Below are 18196 nucleotides of genomic sequence, written 5' to 3'. Positions count from 1 at the left end.
TGGGCATTGTGGTGTGGCTTAACGTGTAATGGGCATCACGGTGTGTGGTATAACATTTAAGGTGTGCAAAATCAATAATAGAATGGAAGGAAAGGTTAAAAAACATGATAAGACAGGTCAAGGGGCGGGGCTAGGTGGATCAAGGGGTGGGGCTGAGGGCGTGTCAAGGGGCGGACCACTGTCCGGGAATCTCTCAACAAAAAGGTGGTAACCCTACACAACCCCCATGGGGGCCCTGGAAAGTTAATGTACCGGGGCCCAGGATTTCTCTTGGCAGCCCTGCTGGGGACATGATATGTTACTGGCACTACCGGGGACATGATATGTAACTGGCACTAAATACTGTATGTGCAAGAAAATGATTTGCTTGGTCTTCAAATTTAGGGCCTTATTCTAGTTCACTCTTTATGACAAAATCCTTCTTAGATGGACAAAACCATGTGAACTGCAGGTGGGGCAGATGTAACAGGTGCAGGGAGAATTAGATTTGGGTGAGTTATTTTGTTTCTGTGCAGAGTAAATACTGGCTGCTTTATTTTTACACTGCAATATAGATCTCTGGTTGGATGGAATAAAAACCTGGTACTGGATAGGAGCAAATGTAATTTGTAATGAAGTAATTTGTTTCTGTAGTTGGACCTATTTGATTTAAACGATTTCACTGAATGATATTGTCCATTCTCATGAGTTTGTAAGATAATTGCTTATTGTCATTTGCCCCCATACAGTACCGGATTTTCAATCCAACCAACTAGTTGGATGGTTGGAGAAAAGTTGGTCTGATGTGTGGCCAGCATAAGATTGCACACAAACTTTGTTTGATGTTTTAAGCCTTGTTTCATGCACAAATAAAATATTTGTGTGTATTTCATGTTTGATGTGTTTATACAAAATAAATGCAAGATAACGCAAGATACCTTATTCAAATATAAAAAATGTCCAAAATATTGAATAATCCGTTATCCAAAATTCTTCTGGTCCTGAGCATTTCGGATAAGGAATACTGAACCAGTATCGGCTGATGCATAAATGCCTCTACTATGCTGTCACTATTAACCCCTTCCTGACAGAGCCAGTTTTTGCGTTCCTGACAGAGCCCTTTTTTTCAAATCTGACATGTATCACTTAAGTGGGGATAACTTTTTTTTGCTTTTACTTATCCCAGTGATTTTGAGATAGTTTTTTCGTGACACATTGTACTTCAAATTAGTGGTAAATTTGGGTCGATACAGTCTGTGTTTTTTTGTGAAAAATACCAAAATGTCGTAAAAAAATGGAAAATTTAGCAATTTGCAAAATGTTAAATTTTCTGCTTGTGAGACAAATAATCATACCACTCAAAATAGTTAATAACTAACATAGACCATATGTCTACTTTATGTTTCCATCATTATTTCAACTTCCTTTTAATTTTTTTGGACACTAGGAGGCTTACAATATGAATAGCAAATTCTAAAATTTTCAAGAAAATTTCAAACACTGATTTTTTTAGGGACCAGTTCAGTTCTGATGTGACTTTGAGGGACTTGTATGTGAGACACCCCCATAAATGATACCATTTCAAAAACTGCACCCCTCACAGTATTCAAAACAGCATTTTGGAAGTTTGTTAACCCTTTAGGTGTTTCACAGGAATTAAAACAAAGTGTAGGTGAAATTTCAAAATTTCATTTTTTTTGCAGATTTGCAATTTTAATACATATTTCTAAGGAACACAGTACATTTTACTAGAGAAATGTGACTAAAAATTGATTCCCCCAATTCTTTTGTTTTCATAAATATCCTATATGTGGCCCTAGTGTGCACGTTGACCAAACCACAGGCTTCATAATAGAAGGAGCACCTACTTGATTTTGGAGCCTCCTTTTTATGAGATTATTTTTTAGGCACCATGTAGGTTTCTAGGCACCATAAGATGCTAAAATTTAGGAACCCCCCCACAAGTGACCCCATTTTGCAAACTACACCCCTCAGGGAATTCATCTAGGGGTATAGTGTACATTTCAAACCCCCAGGGGTTTCACCAATTGTGGTACAACTGGGCAGTGAAAATGAAAAATTAAATTTTTTACACAAAAATGCAGTTCTGGCTCAAAATTGTTCATTTTCAGAAGGTATGAAGGAGAAAAAGCACCCCAAAATCTGTGCCCCAATTTCTCCCGAGTACGGCAATGCCTCACATGTGACCAAAAAATACAATTTGGGTGCATGGCAGGACTCAGAAAGGAAGGAGTGATTTTTGGATTTTGCAGCTCAGATTCTGGTGGAATTTTGGTGGGTGCTATGTCGCATTAGCAAGACCCCCCAAGCACCAATACAGTGGAACCCCCCCACAAGTGACCCCATTTTGCAAACTACACCCCTCAGGGAATTCATCTAGGGGTATAGTGTACATTTCAAACCCCCAGGGGTTTCACCAATTTTGATACAAGTGGGCAGTGAAAATGAAAAATTACATTTTTTTACACAAAAATGCAGTTCTGGCTCAAAATTTTTCATTTTCAGAAGGTATGAAGGAGAAAAAGCACCCCAATATCTGTGCCCCAATTTCTCCCGAGTACGGCAATGCCTCACATGTGACCAAAAAATACCATTTGGGTGCATGGCAGGACTCAGAAGGGAAGGAGTGATTTTTGGATTTTGCAGCTCAGATTCTGGTGGAATTTTGGTGGGTGCTATGTCGCATTAGCAAGACCCCCCAAGCACCAATACAGTGGAACCCCCCCACAAGTGACCCCATTTTGCAAACTACACCCCTCAGGGAATTCATCTAGGGGTATAGTGTACATTTCAAACCCCCAGGGGTTTCACCAATTTTGATACAACTGGGCAGTGAAAATGAAAAATTACATTTTTTTACACAAAAATGCAGTTCTGGCTCAAAATTTTTCATTTTCAGAAGGTATGAAGGAGAAAAAGCACCCCAAAATCTGTGCCCCAATTTCTCCCGAGTACGGCAATGCCTCACATGTGACCAAAAAATACCATTTGGGTGCATGGCAGGACTCAGAAGGGAAGGAGTGATTTTTGGATTTTGCAGCTCAGATTCTGGTGGAATTTTGGTGGGTGCTATGTCTTATTAGCAAGACCCCCCAAGCACCAATACAGTGGAACCCCCCCACAAGTGACCCCATTTTGCAAACTACACCCCTCAGGGAATTCATCTAGGGGTATAGTGTACATTTCAAACCCCCAGGGGTTTCACCAATTTTGATACAACTGGGCAGTGAAAATGAAAAATTACATTTTTTTACACAAAAATGCAGTTCTGGCTCAAAATTTTTCATTTTCAGAAGGTATGAAGGAGAAAAAGCACCCCAAAATCTGTGCCCCAATTTCTCCCGAGTACGGCAATGCCTCATGTGTGACCAAAAAGTGGCAGGACTCAGAAGGGAAGGAGTGATATTTGGATTTTGCAGCACAAATTCTGGTGGAATGTTGGTTGGTGCTATGTCGCATTAGCAAGACCCCCAAAGCACCAATACAGTGGAACCCCCCCACAAGTGACCCCATTTTGCAAACTACACCCCTCAGGGAATTCATCTAGGGGTATAGTGTACATTTCAAACCCCCAGGGGTTTCACCAATTTTGATACAACTGGGCAGTGAAAATGAAAAATTACATTTTTTTACACAAAAATGCAGTTCTGGCTCAAAATTTTTCATTTTCAGAAGGTATGAAGGAGAAAAAGCACCCCAAAATCTGTGCCCCAATTTCTCCCGAGTATGGCAATGCCTCATATGTGACCAAAAAATACCAGTTGGGTGCATGGCAGGACTCAGAAGGGAAGGAGTGATTTTTGGATTTTGCAGCTCAGATTCTGGTGGAATGTTGGTGGGTGCTATGTGGCATTAGCAAGACCCCCGAAGCACGGTGAAATGATGAACCTAATAATCCATAGATGTGTGGTATATTTTAAAACACTCCTATATACATAGGCCGGGTTTGTCGGGGCAAGTTTCACAGTGGAAAATAGTTTCCTTTCTTATTCCCTTTTTATAGCAAACTTTGCACCTTTTTTGTGTCCTGCCCTTTCTTGCAGTGGAGGGGATTTCGTTGGGAAAATGCTGCCCTGGTACAATACGGGGGCCAGTACTAGAAGTACTGGGGCCCTCTGCCTGCTGGTTCCCAAATATTAGGCCCTTTATGACTTCCTCTTGAAAGTGCATAAATGTCCCCCTCTGGCCGGTAGAACGGAATAGCACGTAAGCGTTATACAGTGCCATCTGGATGATATACACGGCCAGCTTCTTGTACCAGATTTTTGTTTTCCGCAGGGCACTGTACGGCTTCAGTACCTGATCTGAAAGATCCACTCCGCCCATGTACCTATTGTAATCCAGGATACAATTAGGTTTTGAGGTGTGGGTACTGGTACCTCGTACAGGGACGGAGGTGGTACTGTCTCCGTGAATTGTTGTCAGTATAAGGACATCCCTCTTGTCCTTATATTTGACCAACAACATATTTTCGGTGCATATTCCCCTGCTTTCACCCCTTCTCATTACTTGGGCAATGTGCGTTTTTGGGAGGCCTCTTTGGTTCTTGCGCACAGTACCGCAAGCTGCTGTACCTCTTGAACCAAGGGCCTTAAACAGGGGGATGCTGGTGTAAAAGTTATCCACATAGAGGTGATAACCTTTATCCAGGAAGGGGTGCACTAAATCCCAGACAATTTTTCCACTAACACCTACGAGGGAGGGGGGGCATTCTGGCGGTTCAATTCTTGAATCCTTCCCTTCATATACCCTAAACCTGTGAGTGTACCCTGAGGTGCTTTCACACAGCTTATACATTTTTATGCCATACCTTGCCCTCTTACTGGGAAGGTACTGGCGGAATTTAACCCTTCCTTTAAAATGTATAAGGGACTCGTCTATGCAAATGAATTTATCTGGGATGTACATCTCTTCAAATTTGGCACTGAAATGATCAATGACCGGCCTGACTTTGAATAGCCGGTCAAAGGTGGGATCATCTCTGGGTGGGCACTGTGCATTATCGTTGTAATGCAAAAATTTAAGGATCGTCTCAAATCGAGCCCGGGGCATGGCCATACGGTAAAATGGGGTGCTGTACAGAACATCTGTACTCCAATATTGCCTAATTTCTGGCTTTTTTACTATGCCCATATGAAACACCAGACCCCAAAACATCATCATCTCTACTGCATCTACAGGGGTCCACCTAGCAAATGATGACGTGGGGTTTTGAGCAATAAACTGCTGGGCATATAAATTAGTTTGGTCCACCATTAAATTTATAAAATCATCAGAGAAAAATAATTTGAAAAAGTCAATTTCTCTGAGACCTGTGGAATCAAATTGGATTCCTGGCATGGCCAAAAACTCAGGAACCTGGGGCTCAAAATTGTCTGGTGGTGGGGTCCATACAAGATCAATTATTGGGGGGGGGGATCTCAGCTGCTCTACGGGGGCGTCTTTGAGGGGGTCCCTCATCACCAGAGGAGGAAGAGGAGCTTAAGACGAATCCTTCAAATTCCCCGCTTGCATCACTGGCTGTGTCAGAGTCAGAGGCAAGCATGGCATATGCCTCCTCCACTGAATACATTCTTCTGGATGACTGGGATGACATTTGGGATGCCATTTTTATTTTTGTGTTACTGGTAGTGAAATGTTTCAACACGTGTATAGTGTAGGGGGGGGTACAAACTTTATTTCAACCTGGGGGGTATGTAGTGTGTAGTGTGTATGTAGTGCAGAAAAAAAAATACTTTATACAAAAAAAAAAAATTGAAGGGGTTAAAAAAAAAAAAAATTGAAGGGGTTAAAAAAAAAAAAATTGAAGGGGTTAAAAAAAAAAAAAAAAGGTCCTGCGCCAAAAATTGAGCACAGATGTTGGTCAGTAACGTCCGTCACTGAACAGCGCTCAAAGGCAACAGGAATTTGATCAAAAAAAAAAAAAAAATAGATCAACCCTGTGCCGAAAAAGCTGATCAGTGATGTACGTCACTGATCAGCGCACAGTGGCCACAGGACACCCACAAAATCACAGTGTGTGTAAAAAAAAAATTAAAAAAAGACCCCACAGCACCCACAAAAAAAAAAGGTGATCAGTGATGCGACACTGATTACCAGTGAGGGGCAGCAGGTGCACAACCTTTGGTGCAACTGACAGTGCAACTGGCAGCAACTGACAGGTATATATAAAAAAAAAAAACCTCTGCACCCCCAAAAAGTTGCTGATCACCTCAGATATAGTGATCAGCACAAAAGGCGGGGGCAGCAGACACAAAATTTAGCACTCTCTATCACTCTCTGTCACTATCTCTCTCTATCTCTCTATCTCTCACTATCTATCACTCTATGACACTGCAGCAGCAGCACTGACAGTTATATATATGAAAAATAACCCCTGCACCCCCAAAAAGTTGCTGGGGGTGCACAAAAGGGGGGCAGCAGACACAAAATATAGCAGTCTCTATCACTCTCTGTCACTATCTCTCTCTATCTCTCTATCTCTCACTATCTATCACTCTATGTCACTGCAGCAGCAGCACTGACAGGTATATATATATATAAAAAAAACCCTGCGCCCCCAAAAAGTTGCTGATCAGTTAATTTATACTGATCAGCACAAAAGGGGGGGGCAGCAGTCAGTTATATAAAAAATATATAGCACAATCTGTCACTATCTCTCTATCTCTCTCTCTCTATCTCTCTCTATCTCTCTCTATCTCTCTATCTATAACTCTATTACACTGCAGCAGCACAAAATATAGCACTCTCTTTCACTAGGCCTCTCTATCTCTCTCTATCTCTCTCTCTCTATCTCTCTATCTAATAACTCGCAGCAGCACAACACAGCACAACACAGCACAGGATGTCACAGGATGTCACAAGGAGAAGCAAGATCCAGGCAGTGATCAGGTAAGTATTTAGCAAGGTTCTGGTCAGTATATGGCGGCAGCTGGGCACGGTGACCACACTGCACGCAATTCCAGACCGGAATGGCGTCTGCAGTGCAGTCACCGTTAGTTTAAACCCCCCTCCATGGCTGTGATTGGTCCGTCGGTCCGACGAACCAATCACGGCCTTTGGGGGCGGGCGGGGTGAGGTGGGGTGACACCAGTGTCACCCTTACACCCCGCGGTGATTGGTGCTGTACTTTACAGCACCAATCACCTCCGATCCCGTGTCACCGGCGAACGTTATTCGCCGGTGACACAGAAAACGCTGTGAATGGCTGTTCACACTGAACAGCCAATCACAGCGATCGCCGACGGGGGGGCGGCATCGCAGCCCCCCCTGGGCATGCAGGGACATGTCTGCTGTCAGGGACAGCAGACATCGTCCCTCTGTCACTGCGTCTCTAGACGCAGTGACAGTTTAAAGTCATGACGTATATATACGTCATGTGTCGGGAAATACTTCCCGGCCATGACGTATATATACGTCAAATGTCGGGAAGGGGTTAAGCCAAATCAAAAAATTCTGCTTAGTGAATGCATTGGGAAGAAAATTTTGTAACCATGAACCAAAAAAAGCTTTTCTGCCAGAGATTGTTATTATAGGTATATACTGTAAGTATAGATCGGCATTATAATACACCCACCCAGCTTTTTGATCACTGTGAAGTTGCCCCTACAGAGAGACATCTCAGCGTAGGCACAACTTTCCAATTAAGCAATTGGTAGTTTCCAATCAACTTATTTAAGATGGAATGTACGACCTACCAACCAGCTCCTATCTGGTATTTTTTAAACACAGCCTGTTACATGGCAATTAGGAGCTGATGGGCTTGTGGTTTATTGCTCTACATTTTATCACTTTTCAAGCATAGTACATCTGGCCCTTAGTCTGTAATTATTCATCGTCCAAAGCTCAACCTTCTACAGCATTGGGATTAGGGTGGCCTCTCCTGGGATCGAGATCGGCAAGATCCTGGGATTTGGCCCAAAAATGTCTGGGATTTCAATCTGCGCGTGTGCAATATAATGCAGTGTAGTGTCTGAGCAACACTGTTTCCAACTGGTGTGTGGCCTGCGCCCCGCTCCCAACCACCTGCCCATGTAAGTAAATTGGCGGGGCTGGCAGTGTGAGGGGGGGCAGGGCATGCTTTTAGAGATGCCAATCCCAGGAATCCTGGGATCTGGAGAATCCCGGGATAGAATATTTTTCAATCCCGGAATTGAAAAAATGCCCAGGGATTGGCATCACTAATTCCAGTGCATTCCTCGATGCCAATAAAACGCTTTTTTCAGCAATAAAAGACGCCTGGCATTAGTAGAGTTGAATAGGATCTGCCGGCTCACTCGCTCCACACATTACAGTATCTACACAGTACAGTACATTGCGTATTGAGGCTAAATGTACGAGTTACATTTTGAAAATCATTTTCAGTTATTGCACAAAAAAAAACTTCAATGGTCAAAAAAAAGTTTGCAAAGATGCTCAATAAGTCAGCTTTTTAACTTATCAACTAAAACCAAAGTTTTGCTTTCTGTAACTTGCACCTGATTGGCAACACAATCGATCGATGGCACTGCCTAACAGAAGTCTATGGGTTTCTCTTTGCAATGTTTCCCTTGGAAGGATCCAATAGGATCTCTCCCAGTGTCCCCTGTTGCTCAGGCATGTACTGGCCTACAGTTGCACATGCTCAAAAGGACTTCTGGGCAGGGCCAGATTAAGGGGGGACTCAGGGGGTGGTTGGCATGTATTTTTTTTTTTACTTTTTTTTAGCTAAAGATTTTGTGCATAGGAGTGGGGTAGTGCTGCAGCTTCACCTACTGTATCTGCCAATGTGACAATGATTAATGGTGCTGAGCAGCGGGAGCCAAGGCACACTGATTGCACAAATGTGAGTCCCATGAGACTTTGTCCAAAAGGTCAGAGGCTAAGAGGCTTGTGCTGAGCACTGCTTGGTGGAGCTCATCATATGTTTCTCAGGCCCATGGAGGACAGTAGCAGCAGCAGTGGCGGCCTCATCGTAGGAGGGTTTATTCAGAGGCAGCGCTGAGACTGTCAGGGCACCTACAGAGTAAGGTACAGAAGGAGAGCTGTCCTTTGCTTAAACCTTCATGCATACAGAGTTACTAAATGCTGTGATCAGTGACAGGATGGATTACCAGTTCCATCGTAACATAAAAGCACACAGTTTGGTAACCACTGCTGTAATGCAACACAAATGGGCAGTAATACAGTGCACATCTCCAGCTACAGTGGGCATCATCCTGTTGCAAATATACTCATGACCTAGCCATTGCCAATTTCCCAGACACTATATTTCCCCCATCCAACAGGGGATCTTGTGAGCTAGGCTGCCCCCACACAAGTACCTCAATTTCCTGTGGCGCGATGCAAGGGCCTGAGCAGACCCCTGCGCTGCCGGCTCCGGCACCTGGGTCCGGCGCAGCATCACCACCCATGGGTGGGGACCTGCAGAGGCCCCCAGGCACTGGGGAGCCTTCAGTCGCCACCGGACGCCAGAGACCACAGCGCACTGTGAGTATTACGCTGCCCGCCGGGAGCGCGTGCGATAGCGCAGCGAGGTGCACAGAACGGCTGTTACAGCCAGCGAGATGTGACCGCCGGCTGTGCTGACAAGCGGTTGGCCGGCTCGCCGCCCATCCTGCTGTACCACCAGGGATCCTAGTCTGTGGACAGCAGTGCCGATATGCGGGGCCGCCCGGCGAGCACCGGATCCCCGCCATTTTACCGGCGGTGCAGGTGGATATTTTCCCTGGGGGTCATTTGTTAGCAGGGGGAGGTGGCTCCCCCACATCAGCCCCTCCCCAGGGGACAGTAGGCAGGGAACTGTGCTTGGCACACAGAGAGTTCCCGCCACTGAAATCCCTTCCTGTCTGCCTGGCTGCACGTGAGGAGGGACATGGAGAAGCTCCATTGCCACCCGGGGTTCCACTCCTTCACTGCCAGAATGCTTGGGCAAGTCCCCCCTGTACCTCTCCTGCAGGACACAGGTCACAGTTACTGAGTGCTCCAGCCAGCCATAGCTGTTGCAAGAGCCTAGTGCCATTTACCTTCATTGCATTGTATGCCTATTTATGCTTGCTGTATTCTGTGTACTTATTAACCCAATAACTGCTGCAGTGTATTTGGTGTCATATTGTACTTAGCCCTCCTGTATTTCCAGTAATTGTGCCCAACAAGGGCGGGTCAAAAGAGGGGGTAGGCCCCAGCATTGCTGTCATGCACGGCCTGTAATGCGGGCCTATCTCCCCTGGACTATGTACAGGATGGCTTATGTGCAAGCTGCTACAATGCGCAGGTGCTGCCCACGCCTACGGCCTCCTCTTAGGAACCTGCTTGGGCCTCATCCCTTGTGCAAATGATGGCGCAGCTAGTGCATAAGGTCTCAGCTGCACTGTCCCAGCAGCCCATCCCGTCCTCATCGGCAGTGGGTGTAGCCCCCCAAGCATTGGATGCTCAGGGGGATGGTTCATTGCCCGCAGATAGACACAGGTCTTTAGTTAAAAAACCTGCGCCACTACAGCCCCTCCTCATGCATGATTCGGATGATGAGGAGGAAGAGGATCAGGATGACGATTATTTGGAGGAGGCCGTCGATGACGCCATTGACGTCGCCATTGACGTCGCCATTGACGTAGGGGATGCCTGCGTTAGAGAGGACCCCCCGTCTCGTCTCGATGTGCCAGGCCTGATTACAGTGGTTAAGACGGTCCTTCTAATAGACGACCACGCTGATCCGCATGTAGAGTCGGGCCCTATATTTAAGCGCCCTAAACGCTCCTTGGATTTGTTTCCCAAGTCGGATAACCTTGACAAGGTCATTAGAGAGGATTGGGAGGTTCCCAATAGGCGGTTTGTTATTCACAAACGTTTCTCCTCCCTCTATCCTCTCCCCCAGGAGGATAGGACCCCCAGGGAGACGGCCTCCAGGGTAGACGCTCATGTGGCAAAACTGGTAAAAGCCTTTCTGTTGCCAATTCCTACAGCATCTCTTAAGGACCAAGCGGACCGGAAGTTGGAAAATTTCCTGAAGCTTATTTACACCACGGCTGGGGCAGCAGGCAGGCCTGCCCTGGCGTCAGCCTGGGTGGCTATGGGCTTAACTAAATAATCTGCTGTCTTAGCGGCAGGGGTGTCTGAGGGGGCCCCAGCAGAAACTCTACTGCCTACTATAGAGTAGATACATCAGGCTGCCCTCTACTTAGGCGAGGCAGCTCTTGATTCCGCTTCTCTCTCCTCTAGGGTGTCAGCTTCAGCAGTGGCCACCCACAGATCCATATGGTTGCGTTCCTGGAAGGCTGACACTGACTCTAAGAAGGCTTTGGAGGCTCTTCCCTTCGACGGTTCCCTCTTATTCGGTCCTGAACTGGATAAAATGGTTGCTACGGTGGCAGCTTCAAAAACTGCCTTCCTACCATCCACCCCGGCTACACGGCCCCGGACTGCTTTTCAATCCTTTCATTTCCAGGGCCGTAGTAGGGGACAGGCCTTCTCCTCCAGATCTTCCCAGGGGGGCAGATCCTCCCGTCCTAGAGGCAAGCGTCCCTGGGCCACCAGACACCCCGACCCCAAGCCTGCGGACAAGCCCTCCGCATGATGGTGGTTACTGTACATCAGTTCTGGCTGAGCTTTCTCCTGTCCAATGGGATCGCTCGCTTGCGCCAGAATCCCCGCATGGAATTGTAGCCATCATTGGTCAGGTTGTTATGAGGCGGCAGTAAGTTCCATCATTTTATGGGCAAGATCTCGGCAAGAAATTAATTACACCATAAAGTAGCACAATTTAATTTATTTCACACATGGTGCCTCTGATTCACAATACACCACATATTAGTGTCCCTTATACACAATGCCCACATAAGTAGTGTCCCTTAAACGTAATGCCATCAGCGCTGCCACTTAAAACACCCACAGTAGTATTGCCCATTATACATAACTCCCAGTAGTGTTAGTTAGTGCAGATGGGCATATAATGGGCAAAAAGAGGGGGACAGATCTGGAGAGAGGGGCAGATGCTAGGGAGAGAGAGAGAGGGGGTATAGATGTGGGGACATAGGTGTGCGCACATTGAGTGTTAGGGGTGCACAGGCACCCCCTAATGCTGTGCCCACATTAATGAACACCTCCCTGCCATTAGCGATACCTTAGCCCATCAATCAATTATGTGTTTTGCATTGTTAATTGTACTAGACCATTGTCATATCACTACATACCTGCATCATCCATATATGTTTGTGACTTTATTTGCATGTACTGCTACACAGAGCTGAACTAGGCAGGAGATTATGGTGTGGCAGAGAGACGTTTTATATTGTAGCGAGTGCCAATAGATGATGGTAGACACGCCAGTTTGGCAGTGTTCGATACACCCAATGAGCAGTGTTAGCTATGCCCAATAGGTGATGCTACGCACACCCCTTTGACGGTGCACCCCCTAAGAAAATGTTCTGCGCACGCCTATGTGTGGGGAGATGGGGTACAGATGCTGGGCAGGGAGAGGGGGGCAGATACTGCGCAGGAGGGGGGACAGATGCTGGGCAGGGAGAGGGGCAGATACTGGGCAGGGAGAGGGATGACAGATGCTGGGCAGGGAGAGGGGGCAGATACTGGGCAAGCAGAGGGATGACATGTTGGGCAGGGAGAGGGTGGCAGATACTGAGCGGGAGGGGGGGACAGATGTTGGGCAGGAAAAGGAGAGCAGATACTGGGAAGGGAGATATTTGACAGATGCTGGGCAGGGAGAGGGGGCAGGGAGAGGGGGCAGATACTGGGCAGGGAGAGGTGGGACAGATGCTGGGCAGGGAGAGGGGGACAGATGCTGAGCAGGGAGAGGGGGCAGATACTGGGCAGGGAGGGGGACAGATACTGGGCAGGGATAGGGGGGCAGATATTGGGCAGGGATAGGGGGGCAGATACTGGGCAGGAGGGGGGACAGGTGCTGAGCAGGGAGAGGAAGGCAGATACTGGGCAGGGATAGGGGGGCAGATACTGGGCAGGAGGGGGACAGGTGCTGAGCAGGGAGAGGAAGGCAGATACTGGGCAGGGATAGGGGGCAGATACTGTGCAGGAGGGGGGACAGGTGCTGATCAGGGAGAGAGGGAGATACTGGTCAGGGAGGGTGGAGAGATGCTGGGCAGGGAGATGGGGGGGACAGATACTGGGCAGGGATGGGGAGACAATGATGGGCATTGAGAGGGGGACAAATGCTGGGCAGGGAGAGGGCGGGGGTACTGGCTAGGGAGAGGGGGACAGATGCTGGGTAAGGAGGGGGTAGAACAGATGAGGAGAGAGAGAGAGTGAGGCTGCAGAGAGGCAGGAGCTACAGGGGCAGAGGAGGCAAGGTGCTGGGTGCAGTAACTTACAGAGGAAGCCATGTGCTCAGCTGTGGGATCCTCGGTGTTCCAGGGGTCAGTGGTGAATGGTAGGCTCGGTACTTCTGGACTTTCACGGCGCCAGCATGGCGCCGCGTGTCAGAGTCCCCTTGCGGGGCTTGCTTCGCTCGCCCACGCTGCGGGCTCGGTGGCTCGCTACGCTCGCCACGCTAATTAAAATCAACTCCATGCCAACATGGATAGTGGAGGTATGAACTATCCATGTTGGCATGGCGTTAACTCCGTTTATTTAACTTAATTAGTGGCGAGCGTAACCCGGAAGTACGCGCGGCGCCATGCTGGCGCCGTGAAAGTAAAGAAGTACCGTAGGCTCCACTAGGGATGGCCATCGATGATTCAAAATCATTGATGGTTCATGGCCGATATTGAATACTTTTGTCATCGATGGGAGAGAACTAGATGGTTTCCCTCCATCGATGGAACAGCAAAACGATGTTTTGATTTTTTTCAAAGTGCTGGGACACGGAACATAGCTCTGCTCCCGACACCCGCAAAGCTCTGCTTCCCGTGATTTGATTGGCCCACAGGCCAATCAATCAAACACAATGGATGACCATCGATATGTAAAAATATCGATGGTCATCCATTGCATAGTTTAGCACTATCGATGACCAGTTGCAGAATTGCCATCGATGGCAACCATTGATGGCAATGGCAACGATGGCCATCCCTAGGCTCCACCAATCAGGGGCTCTCTTCTAATCAGTATGTGTCGAGATCCTCCAATCACTGCTCGGCACATGCAGTTCTTGACCCTGATGCAGAGATCAGGGGGAGGGGCTCAGCACCACAGTGAGGAAGGAAGGTGCAGACCAGGACTGAGGTGTGCAATTGGTGATGCAGTCTGTGAGAAGCAAGACTGGGGTACTCAGAAACACTGCAAACAAAAGTATACAACTGATAAATAAGGAATTGCAAATTATGTTCCTACGTTTTCCCTGTAGCAAATACTAAACTCACTGCAGCAACACCACCTTTGGAGGAACGCCACCTCCTAACAGACCCAGTTTCATATTGGCAAAGGAGAGGAAGAGACCCCCCACTTCCCATTTACTGGATATTACAATTCTATAAACAAAAGGACTTCCCCAGTACTGGTGGACCACAAAGGAAGGGTGATTATCCATACACTCATGTCCAATGCACTGATTGATTAACGATTTGCAGTAATTATAATCATTTTATATCATTATCGCTTCATTGTTTATATTGGTTTTTGATTTTTTTATGCATTTCATATATTAAATTGTACATTTTTATGTCATACACTGTTTCTTTATATTTAGCGCAGTTTATACTTCCTGTACCTTTCTGCAGACCAGGACTTCCCCTGGTGGTGCTGCTGTCCTCCGGAGTGTCCCGACCCACTGCTGCACTTATCCCTCTCTCCCCTCTGCTGCCAGCGCTGCTGCCTGGCTGTCACACACTGTGACAGGCGCAGCAGCAGCGCACATCCCATTCTGTGCAGTGGCAGACTCAGTAGAGTCGCAGAGCAGGGAAGCGCCTATGGAACACAGCGCCTCCTTGCTTTGCAGGCTCTGGTGAGCGGGTAGCGCCGGCCCTGCGGGTATCTTCGACTCTACAGGGGTGAATATTACCCCATTTATCGGGTGTGGCCGCATTACACCCCACAGCAGGTCATATATGATGGGCCCATCCAGCACAGATTACACAGCCCAAATCTGCTTCAAAGGTGAAATACCTTTTACTCACTAAGCATAATGGGCGCGACCGCACGGGGGGGAACGATTTTCTGCGACTGCGCATGTGCATAGTAATTTATGCACATGTGCAGCGGCTGTGTGCGAGTGGCCACGGTGAATAGATTATTCACCTGGTGCTCGCACAAAACAGTGTGGGCAGGGGGCGGCGGGCCGGGGGATTCGCCCATGGGAACGCCCAGTGTTTCATGGGCATTTCCATGAAAATGCTGTGTGTTCCCATGGTAATTCCCCGATGGTGTGGGGGTCGGGCAGCGGATGTCAGGGCGCCCGTAGATCTAAAACACCACAGAGGTGCTTCAGATCTGCGCGCTGGCAAATTCATACGATGGTCATCAACCATGAAATTATTTTGTCCCTGCACGCAAGGCTGCGAATGGATGTTTATGCAAAACATCCATTCACATGCCTGCAGGGGATCGTGGCGTGCAATGGGGCGGTGTGCCAAAGACAGCGAGATTTGCAGCCTTTGCGAATCAACCAGAATAACCTCCAATATGTGAGCTGCAAGTAGCAATAGTAAGTGACCAGACCGTGTAATGATGACATCACTGTTTATTGGTTGTAATAAAAAGGCAATTCCAGCCAGATGTAAATCACAAATTTGTTTTTCCGTTGCAGAGACCGCAGTACCGGTGAGCAGCCGCGCCAGGAGCAGTGCAGCAATCAGCAGGCCGTGATGGTGGCGGCAGGTTCAGGATGATTTGGTGAGTCCTATATCTGAATGACCCCCACGGGGTGTGTGTGAGACTGTATGTATGTATATATACATATGCATACATATGCATACATATATATACATATGCATACATATATATACATATGCATACATATGCATACATATATATATACATATACATACATATGCATACATATACATACATATACATACATATGCATACATATACATATATATGCATACATATACATACATATATATACATATACATACATATGCATACATATACATACATATATATACATATACATACATATGCATACATATACATACATATGCATACATATATATACATATACATACATATGCATACATATATATATACATATACATACATATGCATACATATATATACATATGCATACATATATATACATATGCATACATATGCATACATATATATACACACATATCTGCTGGCTGTATCTGCTGGCTGTATCTGCAATTCTAAAGAATGAAGATTTACTGTATTTAACATCACATGCCAAGATACAGTCACTATAATGCATTTACACAATGGGGGGGGGGGGGTAACAGGATGAGGGTAGCAGAGTAACAGGATGAGAGGGTTGCCACGTCTCCAGGATTTCATGGATTCTTCCTAAATCGCTGGCAACCCTCCTGGATGTTTTTGCAGTCTCCCGGATTCTAGGATTCTGGGATTCTCCCGGAATCCGGGTGACTTTGAAAGCCTCCACAGTGCCAGAAAAGTCACAGGGCATGTGACTTGTGAGTTGCTGTCCGCTGCACAACTCCCTCTACCTCCAGAAATATTTAAACTGGGTCGCAGGAGAGGAGATGATGGAGGAGCACTGTGCAGCCAACAGCTTAGGATGCTGCAGCAGTGCTTCCTCCCAAACTGAGCCTCGGAGGAGAGATAAGCCGGCTGCTACTGTGTATCAGACACAGGGCAGTGCCGTCTGTGCTGTCAGCTGAGGAAATGGTGAGGCCAGTGTGAAGGGGGGGATTTGTGTGTGTGGACGGTCAGTGTTTGGGGCAGATTTGCATGTTAGAGAAGTGAGGGGGTGTGGGAGGTTGCTGTGAAGTTGTTGTCACTGGTGTCAGGGTGAGGGGAGGATGTATGAGGTATCTGTATAGGAGTTGTCAGTAGGGGAAATGTGTTATTAAATGTAACAATAGAGACTTTAATACATGTCTGTATTAGAGGCCACACCCACTTTTCTGAAGAGGTCATGCCCGTTTTACAAAGCCACGCCCACTTTCCCGGGAGCGCACGCGCACATGAAGGTGTGTGTGGGAGAGAGAAGGTGAAAGATTTTAGAAAGATTTAGCCATGATAGAGAGACAGTATAAGATACAGCTTGTGCCTTACCAGCTTTTCCAGACAGAGGAGGAACTTCCTGTAAGCATATTCCTTTTCTTCCCTATCTGTACCCTCCCACTGCTCTGATAGGCCTTGTGCCCATCCTATTTGCATGTCAGCTGACCTTCCAGTGTAACCTGGGGAACCCATCAGGGGTTTATGCTCTCTCATTGCTTACTCAGCATTCGTGGTTCTAACTGGAGATAAAGCGGAGAAAAGGTAAAAGGAGATAAAGCACCAGCCAATCGACTCCCAACTGTCTTTTTCAAACACAGTTGATTGGCTGTGCTTTATCTCCTTTTACCTTTTCTCCGCTTTATCTCCAGTTTATCTCTTCTCCAAGCTTAATAAATCTGCCCCGACTGTTATCTATAAACAAGAGCAATCCCCCGACCTTTGTGTAGAGGCTCATGGCACTAGCGCCCAGGGGCCTTAAATTACAGAACATATACAGCTGTTTTTTGTCATTTTTTGTCTGTATGTATGTGTGTCATTGTCTGATAAGTGTCTGTCTAGTCAATATTTTAAACTTACAAATTAAAAGTTAAATCTTAATTTCTACTTATTTACCCGGGGATTTCTTAAAACTCCATTGTGTGGGTTTGCTTTCCCCCAAAATTTGTGTACTAGTTATCTACTACCAGTATTTGCATAGTTACTGCCATTGTATAGCAAATACTAATACAATATCCACTCATCTACTAGGGGACCATTAAAACTCAAGCCTGTGGTTTTTTCCCCCCTAACCTTGTGTACTAGTTACTTGCTACCAGTATTTGCATAGTTATTGCCGTTGTATAGCAAATACTTATAATTTGGATTTCTAGTACATGAGCCTCTCACATGGAGAGGCCCCAATACTTGAAAATACGCCTTAAGATTGGCAAACTTGACTGTGGGTACCTCACCACATATTCCTACCATACCATAACATAATATTTTTGATAACTATAGATTACTATATGTAATCTTAAGCTAAAAAGTGCCCAAAAAAAGAGAGTCTTTTTTCTTTCCTTTGCTAACTATAATTACTCTCCTGGGTGCACCTCCACTTCCAAAATGTACA

This window comes from Crinia signifera, chromosome 6 (genome assembly GCF_055691185.1).
Source record: "Crinia signifera chromosome 6, ASM5569118v1, whole genome shotgun sequence".
NCBI lineage: Eukaryota > Metazoa > Chordata > Amphibia > Anura > Myobatrachidae > Crinia > Crinia signifera.
Note: the sequence above shows the minus strand (reverse complement) of the source record.